Genomic DNA, 20,680 nt, shown 5'->3' with positions numbered 1-20,680 from the left:
CTGTTGATAACAAGGGCATTTGCTAAATAGATGGTGTGTGTGCAACAATATACTGAAAGGTCAATTATATTGTGCAGCTTATCTCACCACCTGTAGTTATTTAGGTGAAAGCTCCAAAATGCTTGCCTAATATGTCTGTTTATCCAAAAGGAAGTATAGAGGGAGAGCTAGATAGATAGCATTGCATTACATTACATGGCAATGCAATGCACAGTTGCTGAAGTTGAACCAAAATGAGCTTGTCATCTGGCTTCTGCAACTTTTAACATGAAAAATCCAATGAGGAGAAGAAAAGCAAAGCCAAAGAGTCCATCCCAAAATCCGACAAACAAGCCAAATGAACAAAAAGCATTGAATTCAATTCTTTCTGATTTTAGAAACTGCATTAAAGAAGGGGTGCACCGGTCCGGAGATACTGCAATACCAGGTCAATGCGTGGAGTGGACAGAGCAAGCTCTTTTTCCATCTCCCTGTTCTGAAAATCCATTTAATATATGGTCCCCAGATAGGGGACGTATCAGATATTAAGCTGATAAGAACAGATACTACACTTGATCTTAGCCAAAAGGCCGAGAAGCGATAACCAGAATTGGTTTCCGACTACGGTGCCACCGAAGGATTCTGAAAAGTCCATTTGTGGAGATGGCCACCTGGACTCCCGTTAAGAAGACATGCTGTCAACCTCTAGATCCCTCACATGCCTGCACTTTTCGGCTTGCTGCTGCTGCAATCCACGCGTTTTAGATCTGCATAACTCCACCTCTTTTAGCACAGTACCCTCAACCCCCGGCTGTTCCCACCCGCCTCAACACCGTTGGAAGGGAGGAGAACCAATTAAGGCGGGGGCGGGGGTGGAACGAGCAGCTGTCTACCCTTAGCAGGAGGGTTGCTGATTAATTACCTCTCCTGCTGCTGCTGCTGCTGCTGGCTGTCCAGCAGCAGACTGAAGGTGGCTGCTGCTGTGCGCAGGTATATAAAGGCTCAGAGCCTATTATGACACGCGCAGCCAGCGTTCCATTGCCACATTCCGTCTACTGCAGGCGGGATACCTGGATGGCTGAATGTCACTGAGAAACTCACAGAGACCGCCATAAGCAACAGTTTAAAAGAATGCCACAGACTAATCAACCAAACTTTTTGGGTTGGTTTCTCTTTTATAGTCTGCAGGCATTAAATGAAAGAAGTCAGTGTTCCAGCAGAGGGAGACGTTTCAGAAAAGGCATTGTAGCAAACCAAAAAAGAAATTTTAAGCGCAGCAGAGTAACCAGCTCACATACCTGTTAGCTCAGGTGAGTTTAAAAGGCTGCTGTTGATAACAAGGGCATTTGCTAAATAGATGGTGTGTGTGCAACAATATACTGAAAGGTCAATTATATTGTGCAGCTTATCTCACCACCTGTAGTTATTTAGGTGAAAGCTCCAAAATGCTTGCCTAATATGTCTGTTTATCCAAAAGGAAGTATAGAGGGAGAGCTAGATAGATAGCATTGCATTACATTACATGGCAATGCAATGCACAGTTGCTGAAGTTGAACCAAAATGAGCTTGTCATCTGGCTTCTGCAACTTTTAACATGAAAAATCCAATGAGGAGAAGAAAAGCAAAGCCAAAGAGTCCATCCCAAAATCCGACAAACAAGCCAAATGAACAAAAAGCATTGAATTCAATTCTTTCTGATTTTAGAAACTGCATTAAAGAAGGGGTGCACCGGTCCTGGAGATACTGCAATACCAGGTCAATGCGTGGAGTGGACAGAGCAAGCTCTTTTTCCATCTCCCTGTTCTAAAAATCCATTTAATATATGGTCCCCAGATAGGGGACGTATCAGATATTAAACTGATAAGAACAGATACTACACTTGATCTTAGCCAAAAGGCCGAGAAGCGATAACCAGAATTGGTTTCCGACTACGGTGCCACCCAAGGATTCTGAAAAGTCCATTTGTGGAGATGGCCACCTGGACTCCCGTTAAGAAGACATGCTGTCAACCTCTAGATCCCTCACATGCCTGCACTTTTCGGCTTGCTGCTGCTGCAATCCACACGTTTTAGATCTGCATAACTCCACCTCTTTTAGCACAGTACCCTCAACCCCCGGCTGTTCCCATCCGCCTCAACACCGTTGGAAGGGAGGAGAACCAATTAAGGCGGGGGGGGGGTGGAACGAGCAGCTGTCTACCCTTAGCAGGAGGGTTGCTGATTAATTACCTCTCCTGCTGCTGCTGCTGCTGCTGGCTGTCCAGCAGCAGACTGAAGGTGTCTGCTGCTGTGCGCAGTTATATAAAGGCTCAGAGCCTATTATGACATGCGCAGCCAGCGTTCCATTGCCACATTCCGTCTACTGCAGGCGGGATACCTGGATGGCTGAATGTCACTGAGAAGCTCACAGAGACCGCCATAAGCAACAGTTTAAAAGAATGCCACAGACTAATCAACCAAACTTTTTGGGTTGGTTTCTCTTTTATAGTCTGCAGGCATTAAATGAAAGAAGTCAGTGTTCCAGCAGAGGGAGACAACGTTTCAGAAAAGGCATTGTAGCAAACCAAAAAAGAAATTTTAAGCGCAGCAGAGTAACCAGCTCACATACCTGTTAGCTCAGGTGAGTTTAAAAGGCTGCTGTTGATAACAAGGACATTTGCTAAATAGATGGTGTGTGTGCAACAATATACTGAAAGGTCAATTATATTGTGCAGCTTATCTCACCACCTGTAGTTATTTAGGTGAAAGCTCCAAAATGCTTGCCTAATATGTCTGTTTATCCAAAAGGAAGTATAGAGGGAGAGCTAGATAGATAGCATTGCATTACATTACATGGCAATGCAATGCACAGTTGCTGAAGTTGAACCAAAATGAGCTTGTCATCTGGCTTCTGCAACTTTTAACATGAAAAATCCAATGAGGAGAAGAAAAGCAAAGCCAAAGAGTCCATCCCAAAATCCGACAAACAAGCCAAATGAACAAAAAGCATTGAATTCAATTCTTTCTGATTTTAGAAACTGCATTAAAGAAGGGGTGCACCGGTCCTGGAGATACTGCAATACCAGGTCAATGCGTGGAGTGGACAGAGCAAGCTCTTTTTCCATCTCCCTGTTCTAAAAATCCATTTAATATATGGTCCCCAGATAGGGGACGTATCAGATATTAAACTGATAAGAACAGATACTACACTTGATCTTAGCCAAAAGGCCGAGAAGCGATAACCAGAATTGGTTTCCGACTACGGTGCCACCCAAGGATTCTGAAAAGTCCATTTGTGGAGATGGCCACCTGGACTCCCGTTAAGAAGACATGCTGTCAACCTCTAGATCCCTCACATGCCTGCACTTTTCGGCTTGCTGCTGCTGCAATCCACGCGTTTTAGATCTGCATAACTCCACCTCTTTTAGCACAGTACCCTCAACCCCCGGCTGTTCCCACCCGCCTCAACACCGTTGGAAGGGAGGAGAACCAATTAAGGCGGGGGGGGGGTGGAACGAGCAGCTGTCTACCCTTAGCAGGAGGGTTGCTGATTAATTACCTCTCCTGCTGCTGCTGCTGCTGCTGGCTGTCCAGCAGCAGACTGAAGGTGGCTGCTGCTGTGCGCAGGTATATAAAGGCTCAGAGCCTATTATGACACGCGCAGCCAGCGTTCCATTGCCACATTCCGTCTACTGCAGGCGGGATACCTGGATGGCTGAATGTCACTGAGAAGCTCACAGAGACCGCCATAAGCAACAGTTTAAAAGAATGCCACAGGCTAATCAACCAAACTTTTTGGGTTGGTTTCTCTTTTATAGTCTGCAGGCATTAAATGAAAGAAGTCAGTGTTCCAGCAGAGGGAGACAACGTTTCAGAAAAGGCATTGTAGCAAACCAAAAAAGAAATTTTAAGCGCAGCAGAGTAACCAGCTCACATACCTGTTAGCTCAGGTGAGTTTAAAAGGCTGCTGTTGATAACAAGGGCATTTGCTAAATAGATGGTGTGTGTGCAACAATATACTGAAAGGTCAATTATATTGTGCAGCTTATCTCACCACCTGTAGTTATTTAGGTGAAAGCTCCAAAATGCTTGCCTAATATGTCTGTTTATCCAAAAGGAAGTATAGAGGGAGAGCTAGATAGATAGCATTGCATTACATTACATGGCAATGCAATGCACAGTTGCTGAAGTTGAACCAAAATGAGCTTGTCATCTGGCTTCTGCAACTTTTAACATGAAAAATCCAATGAGGAGAAGAAAAGCAAAGCCAAAGAGTCCATCCCAAAATCCGACAAACAAGCCAAATGAACAAAAAGCATTGAATTCAATTCTTTCTGATTTTAGAAACTGCATTAAAGAAGGGGTGCACCGGTCCTGGAGATACTGCAATACCAGGTCAATGCGTGGAGTGGACAGAGCAAGCTCTTTTTCCATCTCCCTGTTCTAAAAATCCATTTAATATATGGTCCCCAGATAGGGGACGTATCAGATATTAAACTGATAAGAACAGATACTACACTTGATCTTAGCCAAAAGGCCGAGAAGCGATAACCAGAATTGGTTTCCGACTACGCTGCCACCCAAGGATTCTGAAAAGTCCATTTGTGGAGATGGCCACCTGGACTCCCGTTAAGAAGACATGCTGTCAACCTCTAGATCCCTCACATGCCTGCACTTTTCGGCTTGCTGCTGCTGCAATCCACGCGTTTTAGATCTGCATAACTCCACCTCTTTTAGCACAGTACCCTCAACCCCCGGCTGTTCCCATCCGCCTCAACACCGTTGGAAGGGAGGAGAACCAATTAAGGCGGGGGGGGGGTGGAACGAGCAGCTGTCTACCCTTAGCAGGAGGGTTGCTGATTAATTACCTCTCCTGCTGCTGCTGCTGCTGCTGGCTGTCCAGCAGCAGACTGAAGGTGTCTGCTGCTGTGCGCAGTTATATAAAGGCTCAGAGCCTATTATGACATGCGCAGCCAGCGTTCCATTGCCACATTCCGTCTACTGCAGGCGGGATACCTGGATGGCTGAATGTCACTGAGAAGCTCACAGAGACCGCCATAAGCAACAGTTTAAAAGAATGCCACAGACTAATCAACCAAACTTTTTGGGTTGGTTTCTCTTTTATAGTCTGCAGGCATTAAATGAAAGAAGTCAGTGTTCCAGCAGAGGGAGACAACGTTTCAGAAAAGGCATTGTAGCAAACCAAAAAAGAAATTTTAAGCGCAGCAGAGTAACCAGCTCACATACCTGTTAGCTCAGGTGAGTTTAAAAGGCTGCTGTTGATAACAAGGACATTTGCTAAATAGATGGTGTGTGTGCAACTATATACTGAAAGGTCAATTATATTGTGCAGCTTATCTCACCACCTGTAGTTATTTAGGTGAAAGCTCCAAAATGCTTGCCTAATATGTCTGTTTATCCAAAAGGAAGTATAGAGGGAGAGCTAGATAGATAGCATTGCATTACATTACATGGCAATGCAATGCACAGTTGCTGAAGTTGAACCAAAATGAGCTTGTCATCTGGCTTCTGCAACTTTTAACATGAAAAATCCAATGAGGAGAAGAAAAGCAAAGCCAAAGAGTCCATCCCAAAATCCGACAAACAAGCCAAATGAACAAAAAGCATTGAATTCAATTCTTTCTGATTTTAGAAACTGCATTAAAGAAGGGGTGCACCGGTCCTGGAGATACTGCAATACCAGGTCAATGCGTGGAGTGGACAGAGCAAGCTCTTTTTCCATCTCCCTGTTCTAAAAATCCATTTAATATATGGTCCCCAGATAGGGGACGTATCAGATATTAAACTGATAAGAACAGATACTACACTTGATCTTAGCCAAAAGGCCGAGAAGCGATAACCAGAATTGGTTTCCGACTACGGTGCCACCCAAGGATTCTGAAAAGTCCATTTGTGGAGATGGCCACCTGGACTCCCGTTAAGAAGACATGCTGTCAACCTCTAGATCCCTCACATGCCTGCACTTTTCGGCTTGCTGCTGCTGCAATCCACGCGTTTTAGATCTGCATAACTCCACCTCTTTTAGCACAGTACCCTCAACCCCCGGCTGTTCCCACCCGCCTCAACACCGTTGGAAGGGAGGAGAACCAATTAAGGCGGGGGGGGGGTGGAACGAGCAGCTGTCTACCCTTAGCAGGAGGGTTGCTGATTAATTACCTCTCCTGCTGCTGCTGCTGCTGCTGGCTGTCCAGCAGCAGACTGAAGGTGGCTGCTGCTGTGCGCAGGTATATAAAGGCTCAGAGCCTATTATGACACGCGCAGCCAGCGTTCCATTGCCACATTCCGTCTACTGCAGGCGGGATACCTGGATGGCTGAATGTCACTGAGAAGCTCACAGAGACCGCCATAAGCAACAGTTTAAAAGAATGCCACAGGCTAATCAACCAAACTTTTTGGGTTGGTTTCTCTTTTATAGTCTGCAGGCATTAAATGAAAGAAGTCAGTGTTCCAGCAGAGGGAGACAACGTTTCAGAAAAGGCATTGTAGCAAACCAAAAAAGAAATTTTAAGCGCAGCAGAGTAACCAGCTCACATACCTGTTAGCTCAGGTGAGTTTAAAAGGCTGCTGTTGATAACAAGGGCATTTGCTAAATAGATGGTGTGTGTGCAACAATATACTGAAAGGTCAATTATATTGTGCAGCTTATCTCACCACCTGTAGTTATTTAGGTGAAAGCTCCAAAATGCTTGCCTAATATGTCTGTTTATCCAAAAGGAAGTATAGAGGGAGAGCTAGATAGATAGCATTGCATTACATTACATGGCAATGCAATGCACAGTTGCTGAAGTTGAACCAAAATGAGCTTGTCATCTGGCTTCTGCAACTTTTAACATGAAAAATCCAATGAGGAGAAGAAAAGCAAAGCCAAAGAGTCCATCCCAAAATCCGACAAACAAGCCAAATGAACAAAAAGCATTGAATTCAATTCTTTCTGATTTTAGAAACTGCATTAAAGAAGGGGTGCACCGGTCCTGGAGATACTGCAATACCAGGTCAATGCGTGGAGTGGACAGAGCAAGCTCTTTTTCCATCTCCCTGTTCTAAAAATCCATTTAATATATGGTCCCCAGATAGGGGACGTATCAGATATTAAACTGATAAGAACAGATACTACACTTGATCTTAGCCAAAAGGCCGAGAAGCGATAACCAGAATTGGTTTCCGACTACGCTGCCACCCAAGGATTCTGAAAAGTCCATTTGTGGAGATGGCCACCTGGACTCCCGTTAAGAAGACATGCTGTCAACCTCTAGATCCCTCACATGCCTGCACTTTTCGGCTTGCTGCTGCTGCAATCCACGCGTTTTAGATCTGCATAACTCCACCTCTTTTAGCACAGTACCCTCAACCCCCGGCTGTTCCCACCCGCCTCAACACCGTTGGAAGGGAGGAGAACCAATTAAGGCGGGGGGGGGTGGAACGAGCAGCTGTCTACCCTTAGCAGGAGGGTTGCTGATTAATTACCTCTCCTGCTGCTGCTGCTGCTGCTGGCTGTCCAGCAGCAGACTGAAGGTGGCTGCTGCTGTGCGCAGGTATATAAAGACTCAGAGCCTATTATGACACGCGCAGCCAGCGTTCCATTGCCACATTCCGTCTACTGCAGGCGGGATACCTGGATGGCTGAATGTCACTGAGAAGCTCACAGAGACCGCCATAAGCAACAGTTTAAAAGAATGCCACAGACTAATCAACCAAACTTTTTGGGTTGGTTTCTCTTTTATAGTCTGCAGGCATTAAATGAAAGAAGTCAGTGTTCCAGCAGAGGGAGAAAACGTTTCAGAAAAGGCATTGTAGCAAACCAAAAAAGAAATTTTAAGCGCAGCAGAGTAACCAGCTCACATACCTGTTAGCTCAGGTGAGTTTAAAAGGCTGCTGTTGATAACAAGGGCATTTGCTAAGTAGATGGTGTGTGTGCAACAATATACTGAAAGGTCAATTATATTGTGCAGCTTATCTCACCACCTGTAGTTATTTAGGTGAAAGCTCCAAAATGCTTGCCTAATATGTCTGTTTATCCAAAAGGAAGTATAGAGGGAGAGCTAGATAGATAGCATTGCATTACATTACATGGCAATGCAATGCACAGTTGCTGAAGTTGAACCAAAATGAGCTTGTCATCTGGCTTCTGCAACTTTTAACATGAAAAATCCAATGAGGAGAAGAAAAGCAAAGCCAAAGAGTCCATCCCAAAATCCGACAAACAAGCCAAATGAACAAAAAGCATTGAATTCAATTCTTTCTGATTTTAGAAACTGCATTAAAGAAGGGGTGCACCGGTCCTGGAGATACTGCAATACCAGGTCAATGCGTGGAGTGGACAGAGCAAGCTCTTTTTCCATCTCCCTGTTCTAAAAATCCATTTAATATATGGTCCCCAGATAGGGGACGTATCAGATATTAAACTGATAAGAACAGATACTACACTTGATCTTAGCCAAAAGGCCGAGAAGCGATAACCAGAATTGGTTTCCGACTACGGTGCCACCCAAGGATTCTGAAAAGTCCATTTGTGGAGATGGCCACCTGGACTCCCGTTAAGAAGACATGCTGTCAACCTCTAGATCCCTCACATGCCTGCACTTTTCGGCTTGCTGCTGCTGCAATCCACGCGTTTTAGATCTGCATAACTCCACCTCTTTTAGCACAGTACCCTCAACCCCCGGCTGTTCCCACCCGCCTCAACACCGTTGGAAGGAAGGAGAACCAATTAAGGCGGGGGGGGGTGGAACGAGCAGCTGTCTACCCTTAGCAGGAGGGTTGCTGATTAATTACCTCTCCTGCTGCTGCTGCTGCTGCTGGCTGTCCAGCAGCAGACTGAAGGTGGCTGCTGCTGTGCGCAGGTATATAAAGACTCAGAGCCTATTATGACACGCGCAGCCAGCGTTCCATTGCCACATTCCGTCTACTGCAGGCGGGATACCTGGATGGCTGAATGTCACTGAGAAGCTCACAGAGACCGCCATAAGCAACAGTTTAAAAGAATGCCACAGACTAATCAACCAAACTTTTTGGGTTGGTTTCTCTTTTATAGTCTGCAGGCATTAAATGAAAGAAGTCAGTGTTCCAGCAGAGGGAGAAAACGTTTCAGAAAAGGCATTGTAGCAAACCAAAAAAGAAATTTTAAGCGCAGCAGAGTAACCAGCTCACATACCTGTTAGCTCAGGTGAGTTTAAAAGGCTGCTGTTGATAACAAGGGCATTTGCTAAATAGATGGTGTGTGTGCAACAATATACTGAAAGGTCAATTATATTGTGCAGCTTATCTCACCACCTGTAGTTATTTAGGTGAAAGCTCCAAAATGCTTGCCTAATATGTCTGTTTATCCAAAAGGAAGTATAGAGGGAGAGCTAGATAGATAGCATTGCATTACATTACATGGCAATGCAATGCACAGTTGCTGAAGTTGAACCAAAATGAGCTTGTCATCTGGCTTCTGCAACTTTTAACATGAAAAATCCAATGAGGAGAAGAAAAGCAAAGCCAAAGAGTCCATCCCAAAATCCGACAAACAAGCCAAATGAACAAAAAGCATTGAATTCAATTCTTTCTGATTTTAGAAACTGCATTAAAGAAGGGGTGCACCGGTCCTGGAGATACTGCAATACCAGGTCAATGCGTGGAGTGGACAGAGCAAGCTCTTTTTCCATCTCCCTGTTCTAAAAATCCATTTAATATATGGTCCCCAGATAGGGGACGTATCAGATATTAAACTGATAAGAACAGATACTACACTTGATCTTAGCCAAAAGGCCGAGAAGCGATAACCAGAATTGGTTTCCGACTACGGTGCCACCCAAGGATTCTGAAAAGTCCATTTGTGGAGATGGCCACCTGGACTCCCGTTAAGAAGACATGCTGTCAACCTCTAGATCCCTCACATGCCTGCACTTTTCGGCTTGCTGCTGCTGCAATCCACGCGTTTTAGATCTGCATAACTCCACCTCTTTTAGCACAGTACCCTCAACCCCCGGCTGTTCCCACCCGTCTCAACACCGTTGGAAGGGAGGAGAACCAATTAAGGCGGGGGGGGGGGGTGGAACGAGCAGCTGTCTACCCTTAGCAGGAGGGTTGCTGATTAATTACCTCTCCTGCTGCTGCTGCTGCTGGCTGTCCAGCAGCAGACTGAAGGTGGCTGCTGCTGTGCGCAGGTATATAAAGGCTCAGAGCCTATTATGACACGCGCAGCCAGCGTTCCATTGCCACATTCCGTCTACTGCAGGCGGGATACCTGGATGGCTGAATGTCACTGAGAAGCTCACAGAGACCGCCATAAGCAACAGTTTAAAAGAATGCCACAGACTAATCAACCAAACTTTTTGGGTTGGTTTCTCTTTTATAGTCTGCAGGCATTAAATGAAAGAAGTCAGTGTTCCAGCAGAGGGAGACAACGTTTCAGAAAAGGCATTGTAGCAAACCAAAAAAGAAATTTTAAGCGCAGCAGAGTAACCAGCTCACATACCTGTTAGCTCAGGTGAGTTTAAAAGGCTGCTGTTGATAACAAGGGCATTTGCTAAATAGATGGTGTGTGTGCAACAATATACTGAAAGGTCAATTATATTGTGCAGCTTATCTCACCACCTGTAGTTATTTAGGTGAAAGCTCCAAAATGCTTGCCTAATATGTCTGTTTATCCAAAAGGAAGTATAGAGTGAGAGCTAGATAGATAGCATTGCATTACATTACATGGCAATGCAATGCACAGTTGCTGAAGTTGAACCAAAATGAGCTTGTCATCTGGCTTCTGCAACTTTTAACATGAAAAATCCAATGAGGAGAAGAAAAGCAAAGCCAAAGAGTCCATCCCAAAATCCGACAAACAAGCCAAATGAACAAAAAGCATTGAATTCAATTCTTTCTGATTTTAGAAACTGCATTAAAGAAGGGGTGCACCGGTCCTGGAGATACTGCAATACCAGGTCAATGCGTGGAGTGGACAGAGCAAGCTCTTTTTCCATCTCCCTGTTCTAAAAATCCATTTAATATATGGTCCCCAGATAGGGGACGTATCAGATATTAAACTGATAAGAACAGATACTACACTTGATCTTAGCCAAAAGGCCGAGAAGCGATAACCAGAATTGGTTTCCGACTACGGTGCCACCCAAGGATTCTGAAAAGTCCATTTGTGGAGATGGCCACCTGGACTCCCGTTAAGAAGACATGCTGTCAACCTCTAGATCCCTCACATGCCTGCACTTTTCGGCTTGCTGCTGCTGCAATCCACGAGTTTTAGATCTGCATAACTCCACCTCTTTTAGCACAGTACCCTCAACCCCCGGCTGTTCCCACCCGCCTCAACACCGTTGGAAGGGAGGAGAACCAATTAAGGCGGGGGGGGGGGGGTGGAACGAGCAGCTGTCTACCCTTAGCAGGAGGGTTGCTGATTAATTACCTCTCCTGCTGCTGCTGCTGGCTGTCCAGCAGCAGACTGAAGGTGGCTGCTGCTGTGCGCAGGTATATAAAGGCTCAGAGCCTATTATGACACGCGCAGCCAGCGTTCCATTGCCACATTCCGTCTACTGCAGGCGGGATACCTGGATGGCTGAATGTCACTGAGAAGCTCACAGAGACCGCCATAAGCAACAGTTTAAAAGAATGCCACAGACTAATCAACCAAACTTTTTGGGTTGGTTTCTCTTTTATAGTCTGCAGGCATTAAATGAAAGAAGTCAGTGTTCCAGCAGAGGGAGACAACGTTTCAGAAAAGGCATTGTAGCAAACCAAAAAAGAAATTTTAAGCGCAGCAGAGTAACCAGCGCACATACCTGTTAGCTCAGGTGAGTTTAAAAGGCTGCTGTTGATAACAAGGGCATTTGCTAAATAGATGGTGTGTGTGCAACAATATACTGAAAGGTCAATTATATTGTGCAGCTTATCTCACCACCTGTAGTTATTTAGGTGAAAGCTCCAAAATGCTTGCCTAATATGTCTGTTTATCCAAAAGGAAGTATAGAGGGAGAGCTAGATAGATAGCATTGCATTACATTACATGGCAATGCAATGCACAGTTGCTGAAGTTGAACCAAAATGAGCTTGTCATCTGGCTTCTGCAACTTTTAACATGAAAGATCCAATGAGGAGAAGAAAAGCAAAGCCAAAGAGTCCATCCCAAAATCCGACAAACAAGCCAAATGAACAAAAAGCATTGAATTCAATTCTTTCTCATTTTAGAAACTGCATTAAAGAAGGGGTGCACCGGTCCTGGAGATACTGCAATACCAGGTCAATGCGTGGAGTGGACAGAGCAAGCTCTTTTTCCATCTCCCTGTTCTAAAAATCCATTTAATATATGGTCCCCAGATAGGGGACGTATCAGATATTAAACTGATAAGAACAGATACTACACTTGATCTTAGCCAAAAGGCCGAGAAGCGATAACCAGAATTGGTTTCCGACTACGGTGCCACCCAAGGATTCTGAAAAGTCCATTTGTGGAGATGGCCACCTGGACTCCCGTTAAGAAGACATGCTGTCAATCTCTAGATCCCTCACATGCCTGCACTTTTCGGCTTGCTGCTGCTGCAATCCACGCGTTTTAGATCTGCATAACTCCACCTCTTTTAGCACAGTACCCTCAACCCCCGGCTGTTCCCACCCGCCTCAACACCGTTGGAAGGGAGGAGAACCAATTAAGGCGGGGGGGGGGGGGTGGAACGAGCAGCTGTCTACCCTTAGCAGGAGGGTTGCTGATTAATTACCTCTCCTGCTGCTGCTGCTGCTGCTGCTGGCTGTCCAGCAGCAGACTGAAGGTGGCTGCTGCTGTGCGCAGGTATATAAAGGCTCAGAGCCTATTATGACACGCGCAGCCAGCGTTCCATTGCCACATTCCGTCTACTGCAGGCGGGATACCTGGATGGCTGAATGTCACTGAGAAGCTCACAGAGACCGCCATAAGCAACAGTTTAAAAGAATGCCACAGACTAATCAACCAAACTTTTTGGGTTGGTTTCTCTTTTATAGTCTGCAGGCATTAAATGAAAGAAGTCAGTGTTCCAGCAGAGGGAGACAACGTTTCAGAAAAGGCATTGTAGCAAACCAAAAAAGAAATTTTAAGCGCAGCAGAGTAACCAGCTCACATACCTGTTAGCTCAGGTGAGTTTAAAAGGCTGCTGTTGATAACAAGGGCATTTGCTAAATAGATGGTGTGTGTGCAACAATATACTGAAAGGTCAATTATATTGTGCAGCTTATCTCACCACCTGTAGTTATTTAGGTGAAAGCTCCAAAATGCTTGCCTAATATGTCTGTTTATCCAAAAGGAAGTATAGAGGGAGAGCTAGATAGATAGCATTGCATTACATTACATGGCAATGCAATGCACAGTTGCTGAAGTTGAACCAAAATGAGCTTGTCATCTGGCTTCTGCAACTTTTAACATGAAAAATCCAATGAGGAGAAGAAAAGCAAAGCCAAAGAGTCCATCCCAAAATCCGACAAACAAGCCAAATGAACAAAAAGCATTGAATTCAATTCTTTCTGATTTTAGAAACTGCATTAAAGAAGGGGTGCACCGGTCCTGGAGATACTGCAATACCAGGTCAATGCGTGGAGTGGACAGAGCAAGCTCTTTTTCCATCTCCCTGTTCTAAAAATCCATTTAATATATGGTCCCCAGATAGGGGACGTATCAGATATTAAACTGATAAGAACAGATACTACACTTGATCTTAGCCAAAAGGCCGAGAAGCGATAACCAGAATTGGTTTCCGACTACGGTGCCACCCAAGGATTCTGAAAAGTCCATTTGTGGAGATGGCCACCTGGACTCCCGTTAAGAAGACATGCTGTCAACCTCTAGATCCCTCACATGCCTGCACTTTTCGGCTTGCTGCTGCTGCAATCCACGAGTTTTAGATCTGCATAACTCCACCTCTTTTAGCACAGTACCCTCAACCCCCGGCTGTTCCCACCCGCCTCAACACCGTTGGAAGGGAGGAGAACCAATTAAGGCGGGGGGGGGGGGTGGAACGAGCAGCTGTCTACCCTTAGCAGGAGGGTTGCTGATTAATTACCTCTCCTGCTGCTGCTGCTGGCTGTCCAGCAGCAGACTGAAGGTGGCTGCTGCTGTGCGCAGGTATATAAAGGCTCAGAGCCTATTATGACACGCGCAGCCAGCGTTCCATTGCCACATTCCGTCTACTGCAGGCGGGATACCTGGATGGCTGAATGTCACTGAGAAGCTCACAGAGACCGCCATAAGCAACAGTTTAAAAGAATGCCACAGACTAATCAACCAAACTTTTTGGGTTGGTTTCTCTTTTATAGTCTGCAGGCATTAAATGAAAGAAGTCAGTGTTCCAGCAGAGGGAGACAACGTTTCAGAAAAGGCATTGTAGCAAACCAAAAAAGAAATTTTAAGCGCAGCAGAGTAACCAGCTCACATACCTGTTAGCTCAGGTGAGTTTAAAAGGCTGCTGTTGATAACAAGGGCATTTGCTAAATAGATGGTGTGTGTGCAACAATATACTGAAAGGTCAATTATATTGTGCAGCTTATCTCACCACCTGTAGTTATTTAGGTGAAAGCTCCAAAATGCTTGCCTAATATGTCTGTTTATCCAAAAGGAAGTATAGAGGGAGAGCTAGATAGATAGCATTGCATTACATTACATGGCAATGCAATGCACAGTTGCTGAAGTTGAACCAAAATGAGCTTGTCATCTGGCTTCTGCAACTTTTAACATGAAAAATCCAATGAAGAGAAGAAAAGCAAAGCCAAAGAGTCCATCCCAAAATCCGACAAACAAGCCAAATGAACAAAAAGCATTGAATTCAATTCTTTCTGATTTTAGAAACTGCATTAAAGAAGGGGTGCACCGGTCCTGGAGATACTGCAATACCAGGTCAATGCGTGGAGTGGACAGAGCAAGCTCTTTTTCCATCTCCCTGTTCTAAAAATCCATTTAATATATGGTCCCCAGATAGGGGACGTATCAGATATTAAACTGATAAGAACAGATACTACACTTGATCTTAGCCAAAAGGCCGAGAAGCGATAACCAGAATTGGTTTCCGACTACGGTGCCACCCAAGGATTCTGAAAAGTCCATTTGTGGAGATGGCCACCTGGACTCCCGTTAAGAAGACATGCTGTCAACCTCTAGATCACTCACATGCCTGCACTTTTCGGCTTGCTGCTGCTGCAATCCACGCGTTTTAGATCTGCATAACTCCACCTCTTTTAGCACAGTACCCTCAACCCCCGGCTGTTCCCACCCGCCTCAACACTGTTGGAAGGGAGGAGAACCAATTAAGGCGGGGGGGGGGGGGTGGAACGAGCAGCTGTCTACCCTTAGCAGGAGGGTTGCTGATTAATTACCTCTCCTGCTGCTGCTGCTGCTGCTGGCTGTCCAGCAGCAGACTGAAGGTGGCTGCTGCTGTGCGCAGGTATATAAAGGCTCAGAGCCTATTATGACACGCGCAGCCAGCGTTCCATTGCCCCATTCCGTCTACTGCAGGCGGGATACCTGGATCGCTGAATGTCACTGAGAAGCTCACAGAGACCGCCATAAGCAACAGTTTAAAAGAATGCCACAGACTAATCAACCAAACTTTTTGGGTTGGGTTCTCTTTTATAGTCTGCAGGCATTAAATGAAAGAAGTCAGTGTTCCAGCAGAGGGAGACAACGTTTCAGAAAAGGCATTGTAGCAAACCAAAAAAGAAATTTTAAGCGCAGCAGAGTAACCAGCTCACATACCTGTTAGCTCAGGTGAGTTTAAAAGGCTGCTGTTGATAACAAGGGCATTTGCTAAATAGATGGTGTGTGTGCAACAATATACTGAAAGGTCAATTATATTGTGCAGCTTATCTCACCACCTGTAGTTATTTAGGTGAAAGCTCCAAAATGCTTGCCTAATATGTCTGTTTATCCAAAAGGAAGTATAGAGGGAGAGCTAGATAGATAGCATTGCATTACATTACATGGCAATGCAATGCACAGTTGCTGAAGTTGAACCAAAATGAGCTTGTCATCTGGCTTCTGCAACTTTTAACATGAAAAATCCAATGAGGAGAAGAAAAGCAAAGCCAAAGAGTCCATCCCAAAATTCGACAAACAAGCCAAATGAACAAAAAGCATTGAATTCAATTCTTTCTGATTTTAGAAACTGCATTAAAGAAGGGGTGCACCGGTCCTGGAGATACCGCAATACCAGGTCAATGCGTGGAGTGGACAGAGCAAGCTCTTTTTCCATCTCCCTGTTCTAAAAATCCATTTAATATATGGTCCCCAGATAGGGGACGTATCAGATATTAAACTGATAAGAACAGATACTACACTTGATCTTAGCCAAAAGGCCGAGAAGCGATAACCAGAATTGGTTTCCGACTACGGTGCCACCCAAGGATTCTGAAAAGTCCATTTGTGGAGATGGCCACCTGGACTCCCGTTAAGAAGACATGCTGTCAACCTCTAGATCCCTCACATGCCTGCACTTTTCGGCTTGCTGCTGCTGCAATCCACGCGTTTTAGATCTGCATAACTCCACCTCTTTTAGCACAGTACCCTCAACCCCCAGCTGTTCCCACCCGCCTCAACACCGTTGGAAGGGAGGAGAACCAATTAAGGCGGGGGGGGTGGAACGAGCACCTGTCTACCCTTAGCAGGAGGGTTGCTGATTAATTACCTCTCCTGCTGCTGCTGCTGCTGGCTGTCCAGCAGCAGACTGAAGGTGGCTGCTGCTGTGCGCAGGTATATAAAGGCTCAGAGCCTATTATGACACGCGCAGCCAGCGTTCCATTGCCCCATTCCGTCTACTGCAGGCGGGATACCTGGATGGCTGAATGTCACTGAGAAGCTCACAGAGACCGCCATAAGCAACAGTTTAAAAGAATACCACAGACTAATCAACCAAACTTTTTGGGTTGGTTTCTCTTTTATAGTCTGCAGGCATTAAATGAAAGAAGTCAGTGTTCCAGCAGAGGGAGACAACGTTTCAGAAAAGGCATTGTAGCAAACCAAAAAAGAAATTTTAAGCGCAGCAGAGTAACCAGCTCACATACCTGTTAGCTCAGGTGAGTTTAAAAGGCTGCTGTTGATAACAAGGGCATTTGCTAAATAGATGGTGTGTGTGCAACAATATACTGAAAGGTGAATTATATTGTGCAGCTTATCTCACCACCTGTAGTTATTTAGGTGAAAGCTCCAAAATGCTTGCCTAATATGTCTGTTTATCCAAAAGGAAGTATAGAGGGAGAGCTAGATAGATAGCATTGCGTTACATTACATGGCAATGCAATGCACAGTTGCTGAAGTTGAACCAAAATGAGCTTGTCATCTGGCTTCTGCAACTTTTAACATGAAAAATCCAATGAGGAGAAGAAAAGCAAAGCCAAAGAGTCCATCCCAAAATCCGACAAACAAGCCAAATGAACAAAAAGCATTGAATTCAATTCTTTCTGATTTTAGAAACTGCATTAAAGAAGGGGTGCACCGGTCCTGGAGATACTGCAATACCAGGTCAATGCGTGGAGTGGACAGAGCAAGCTCTTTTTCCATCTCCCTGTTCTAAAAATCCATTTAATATATGGTCCCCAGATAGGGGACGTATCAGATATTAAACTGATAAGAACAGATACTACACTTGATCTTAGCCAAAAGGCCGAGAAGCGATAACCAGAATTGGTTTCCGACTACGGTGCCACCCAAGGATTCTGAAAAGTCCATTTGTGGAGATGGCCACCTGGACTCCCGTTAAGAAGACATGCTGTCAACCTCTAGATCCCTCACATGCCTGCACTTTTCGGCTTGCTGCTGCTGCAATCCACGCGTTTTAAATCTGCATAACTCCACCTCTTTTAGCACAGTACCCTCAACCCCCGGCTGTTCCCACCCGCCTCAACACCGTTGGAAGGGAGGAGAACCAATTAAGGCGGGGGTGGGGGGTGGGTGGAACGAGCAGCTGTCTACCCTTAGCAGGAGGGTTGCTGATTAATTACCTCTCCTGCTGCTGCTGCTGCTGGCTGTCCAGCAGCAGACTGAAGGTGGCTGCTGCTGTGCGCAGGTATATAAAGGCTCAGAGCCTATTATGACACGCGCAGCCAGCGTTCCATTGCCACATTCCGTCTACTGCAGGCGGGATACCTGGATGGCTGAATGTCACTGAGAAGCTCACAGAGACCGCCATAAGCAACAGTTTAAAAGAATGCCACAGACTAATCAACCAAACTTTTTGGGTTGGTTTCTCTTTTATAGTCTGCAGGCATTAAATGAAAGAAGTCAGTGTTCCAGCAGAGGGAGACAACGTTTCAGAAAAGGCATTGTAGCAAACCAAAAAAGAAATTTTAAGCGCAGCAGAGTAACCAGCTCACATACCTGTTAGCTCAGGTGAGTTTAAAAGGCTGCTGTTGATAACAAGGGCATTTGCTAAATAGATGGTGTGTGTGCAACAATATACTGAAAGGTCAATTATATTGTGCAGCTTATCTCACCACCTGTAGTTATTTAGGTGAAAGCTCCAAAATGCTTGCCTAATATGTCTGTTTATCCAAAAGGAAGTATAGAGGGAGAGCTAGATAGATAGCATTGCATTACATTACATGGCAATGCAATGCACAGTTGCTGAAGTTGAACCAAAATGAGCTTGTCATCTGGCTTCTGCAACTTTTAACATGAAAAATCCAATGAGGAGAAGAAAAGCAAAGCCAAAGAGTCCATCCCAAAATCCGACAAACAAGCCAAATGAACAAAAAGCATTGAATTCAATTCTTTCTGATTTTAGAAACTGCATTAAAGAAGGGGTGCACCGGTCCTGGAGATACTGCAATACCAGGTCAATGCGTGGAGTGGACAGAGCAAGCTCTTTTTCCATCTCCCTGTTCTAAAAATCCATTTAATATATGGTCCCCAGATAGGGGACGTATCAGATATTAAACTGATAAGAACAGATACTACACTTGATCTTAGCCAAAAGGCCGAGAAGCGATAACCAGAATTGGTTTCCGACTACGGTGCCACCCAAGGATTCTGAAAAGTCCATTTGTGGAGATGGCCACCTGGACTCCCGTTAAGAAGACATGCTGTCAACCTCTAGATCCCTCACATGCCTGCACTTTTCGGCTTGCTGCTGCTGCAATCCACGCGTTTTAGATCTGCATAACTCCACCTCTTTTAGCACAGTACCCTCAACCCCCGGCTGTTCCCACCCGCCTCAACACCGTTGGAAGGGAGGAGAACCAATTAAGGCGGGGGGGGGTGGAACGAGCAGCTGTCTACCCTTAGCAGGAGGGTTGCTGATTAATTACCTCTCCTGCTGCTGCTGCTGCTGGCTGTCCAGCAGCAGACTGAAGGTGGCTGCTGCTGTGCGCAGGTATATAAAGGCTCAGAGCCTATTATGACACGCGCAGCCAGCGTTCCATTGCCACATTCCGTCTACTGCAGGCGGGATACCTGGATGGCTGAATGTCACTGAGAAGCTCACAGAGACCGCCATAAGCAACAGTTTAAAAGAATGCCACAGACTAATCAACCAAACTTTTTGGGTTAGTTTCTCTTTTATAGTCTGCAGGCATTAAATGAAAGAAGTCAGTGTTCCAGCAGAGGGAGACAACGTTTCAGAAAAGGCATTGTAGCAAACCAAAAAAGAAATTTTAAGCGCAGCAGAGTAACCAGCTCACATACCTGTTAGCTCAGGTGAGTTTAAAAGGCTGCTGTTGATAACAAGGGCATTTGCTAAATAGATGGTGTGTGTGCAACAATATACTGAAAGGTCAATTATATTGTGCAGCTTATCTCACCACCTGTAGTTATTTAGGTGAAAGCTCCAAAATGCTTGCCTAATATGTCTGTTTATCCAAAAGGAAGTATAGAGGGAGAGCTAGATAGATAGCATTGCATTACATTACATGGCAATGCAATGCACAGTTACTGAAGTTGAACCAAAATGAGCTTGTCATCTGGCTTCTGCAACTTTTAACATGAAAAATCCAATGAGGAGAAGAAAAGCAAAGCCAAAGAGTCCATCCCAAAATCCGACAAACAAGCCAAATGAACAAAAAGCATTGAATTCAATTCTTTCTGATTTTAGAAACTGCATTAAAGAAGGGGTGCACCGGTCCTGGAGATACTGCAATACCAGGTCAATGCGTGGAGTGGACAGAGCAAGCTCTTTTTCCATCTCCCTGTTCTAAAAATCCATTTAATATATGGTCCCCAGATAGGGGACGTATCAGATATTAAACTGATAAGAACAGATACTACACTTGATCTTAGCCAAAAGGCCGAGAAGCGATAACCAGAATTGGTTTCCGACTACGGTGCCACCCAAGGATTCTGAAAAGTCTATTTGTGGAGATGGCCACCTGGACTCCCGTTAAGAAGACATGCTGTCAACCTCTAGATCCCTCACATGCCTGCACTTTTCGGCTTGCTGCTGCTGCAATCCACGTGTTTTAGATCTGCATAACTCCACCTCTTTTAGCACAGTACCCTCAACCCCCGGCTGTTCCCACCCGCCTCAACACCGTTGGAAGGGAGGAGAACCAATTAAGGCGGGGGGGGGGGGTGGAACGAGCAGCTGTCTACCCTTAGCAGGAGGGTTGCTGATTAATTACCTCTCCTGCTGCTGCTGCTGCTGCTGGCTGTCCAGCAGCAGACTGAAGGTGGCTGCTGCTGTGCGCAGGTATATAAAGGCTCAGAGCCTATTATGACACGCGCAGCCAGCGTTCCATTGCCACATTCCGTCTACTGCAGGCGGGATACCTGG

At 45.3% G+C, this 20,680-nt stretch overlaps 16 non-coding genes across 16 annotated transcripts; all 16 read right to left on the bottom strand.

Annotated features, from left to right (window-relative positions):
* Positions 1-391: 391 nt before the first annotated feature.
* LOC141160068 (U2 spliceosomal RNA) lies at positions 392-581 on the bottom strand. The gene has a single exon (XR_012250056.1). It is a non-coding gene; the product is annotated as a U2 spliceosomal RNA (small nuclear RNA).
* Positions 582-1,697: 1,116 nt separating this feature from the next.
* Positions 1,698-1,888, bottom strand: LOC141158522 (U2 spliceosomal RNA). The gene has a single exon (XR_012248550.1). It is a non-coding gene; the product is annotated as a U2 spliceosomal RNA (small nuclear RNA).
* Positions 1,889-3,006: 1,118 nt separating this feature from the next.
* LOC141158521 (U2 spliceosomal RNA) lies at positions 3,007-3,197 on the bottom strand. Its single transcript, XR_012248549.1, has one exon. It is a non-coding gene; the product is annotated as a U2 spliceosomal RNA (small nuclear RNA).
* Positions 3,198-4,315: 1,118 nt separating this feature from the next.
* On the bottom strand, positions 4,316-4,506 carry LOC141158520 (U2 spliceosomal RNA). The gene has a single exon (XR_012248548.1). It is a non-coding gene; the product is annotated as a U2 spliceosomal RNA (small nuclear RNA).
* Positions 4,507-5,624: 1,118 nt separating this feature from the next.
* Positions 5,625-5,815, bottom strand: LOC141158519 (U2 spliceosomal RNA). Its single transcript, XR_012248547.1, has one exon. It is a non-coding gene; the product is annotated as a U2 spliceosomal RNA (small nuclear RNA).
* Positions 5,816-6,933: 1,118 nt separating this feature from the next.
* Positions 6,934-7,124, bottom strand: LOC141158517 (U2 spliceosomal RNA). Its single transcript, XR_012248545.1, has one exon. It is a non-coding gene; the product is annotated as a U2 spliceosomal RNA (small nuclear RNA).
* A 1,117-nt stretch (positions 7,125-8,241) lies between these two features.
* On the bottom strand, positions 8,242-8,432 carry LOC141158515 (U2 spliceosomal RNA). The gene has a single exon (XR_012248544.1). It is a non-coding gene; the product is annotated as a U2 spliceosomal RNA (small nuclear RNA).
* Positions 8,433-9,549: 1,117 nt separating this feature from the next.
* Positions 9,550-9,740, bottom strand: LOC141158514 (U2 spliceosomal RNA). Its single transcript, XR_012248543.1, has one exon. It is a non-coding gene; the product is annotated as a U2 spliceosomal RNA (small nuclear RNA).
* Positions 9,741-10,857: 1,117 nt separating this feature from the next.
* Positions 10,858-11,048, bottom strand: LOC141158513 (U2 spliceosomal RNA). Its single transcript, XR_012248542.1, has one exon. It is a non-coding gene; the product is annotated as a U2 spliceosomal RNA (small nuclear RNA).
* A 1,115-nt stretch (positions 11,049-12,163) lies between these two features.
* Positions 12,164-12,354, bottom strand: LOC141158512 (U2 spliceosomal RNA). Its single transcript, XR_012248541.1, has one exon. It is a non-coding gene; the product is annotated as a U2 spliceosomal RNA (small nuclear RNA).
* Positions 12,355-13,478: 1,124 nt separating this feature from the next.
* Positions 13,479-13,669, bottom strand: LOC141158511 (U2 spliceosomal RNA). Its single transcript, XR_012248540.1, has one exon. It is a non-coding gene; the product is annotated as a U2 spliceosomal RNA (small nuclear RNA).
* Positions 13,670-14,783: 1,114 nt separating this feature from the next.
* LOC141158510 (U2 spliceosomal RNA) lies at positions 14,784-14,974 on the bottom strand. The gene has a single exon (XR_012248539.1). It is a non-coding gene; the product is annotated as a U2 spliceosomal RNA (small nuclear RNA).
* A 1,121-nt stretch (positions 14,975-16,095) lies between these two features.
* LOC141159773 (U2 spliceosomal RNA) lies at positions 16,096-16,286 on the bottom strand. The gene has a single exon (XR_012249771.1). It is a non-coding gene; the product is annotated as a U2 spliceosomal RNA (small nuclear RNA).
* A 1,113-nt stretch (positions 16,287-17,399) lies between these two features.
* LOC141158509 (U2 spliceosomal RNA) lies at positions 17,400-17,590 on the bottom strand. Its single transcript, XR_012248538.1, has one exon. It is a non-coding gene; the product is annotated as a U2 spliceosomal RNA (small nuclear RNA).
* A 1,121-nt stretch (positions 17,591-18,711) lies between these two features.
* On the bottom strand, positions 18,712-18,902 carry LOC141158508 (U2 spliceosomal RNA). The gene has a single exon (XR_012248537.1). It is a non-coding gene; the product is annotated as a U2 spliceosomal RNA (small nuclear RNA).
* Positions 18,903-20,016: 1,114 nt separating this feature from the next.
* Positions 20,017-20,207, bottom strand: LOC141158507 (U2 spliceosomal RNA). The gene has a single exon (XR_012248536.1). It is a non-coding gene; the product is annotated as a U2 spliceosomal RNA (small nuclear RNA).
* Between the last annotated feature and the right edge of the window lie 473 nt (positions 20,208-20,680).

This window comes from Phyllobates terribilis, unplaced genomic scaffold, assembly GCF_046119375.1.
Source record: "Phyllobates terribilis strain yellow unplaced genomic scaffold, ASM4611937v1 Scaffold_8__6_contigs__length_399053987, whole genome shotgun sequence".
Taxonomy (NCBI): Eukaryota; Metazoa; Chordata; class Amphibia; order Anura; family Dendrobatidae; genus Phyllobates; species Phyllobates terribilis.
The sequence above is the reverse complement of the archived record's forward strand: the minus strand, read 5'-3'. Positions and strand labels throughout refer to the sequence as shown.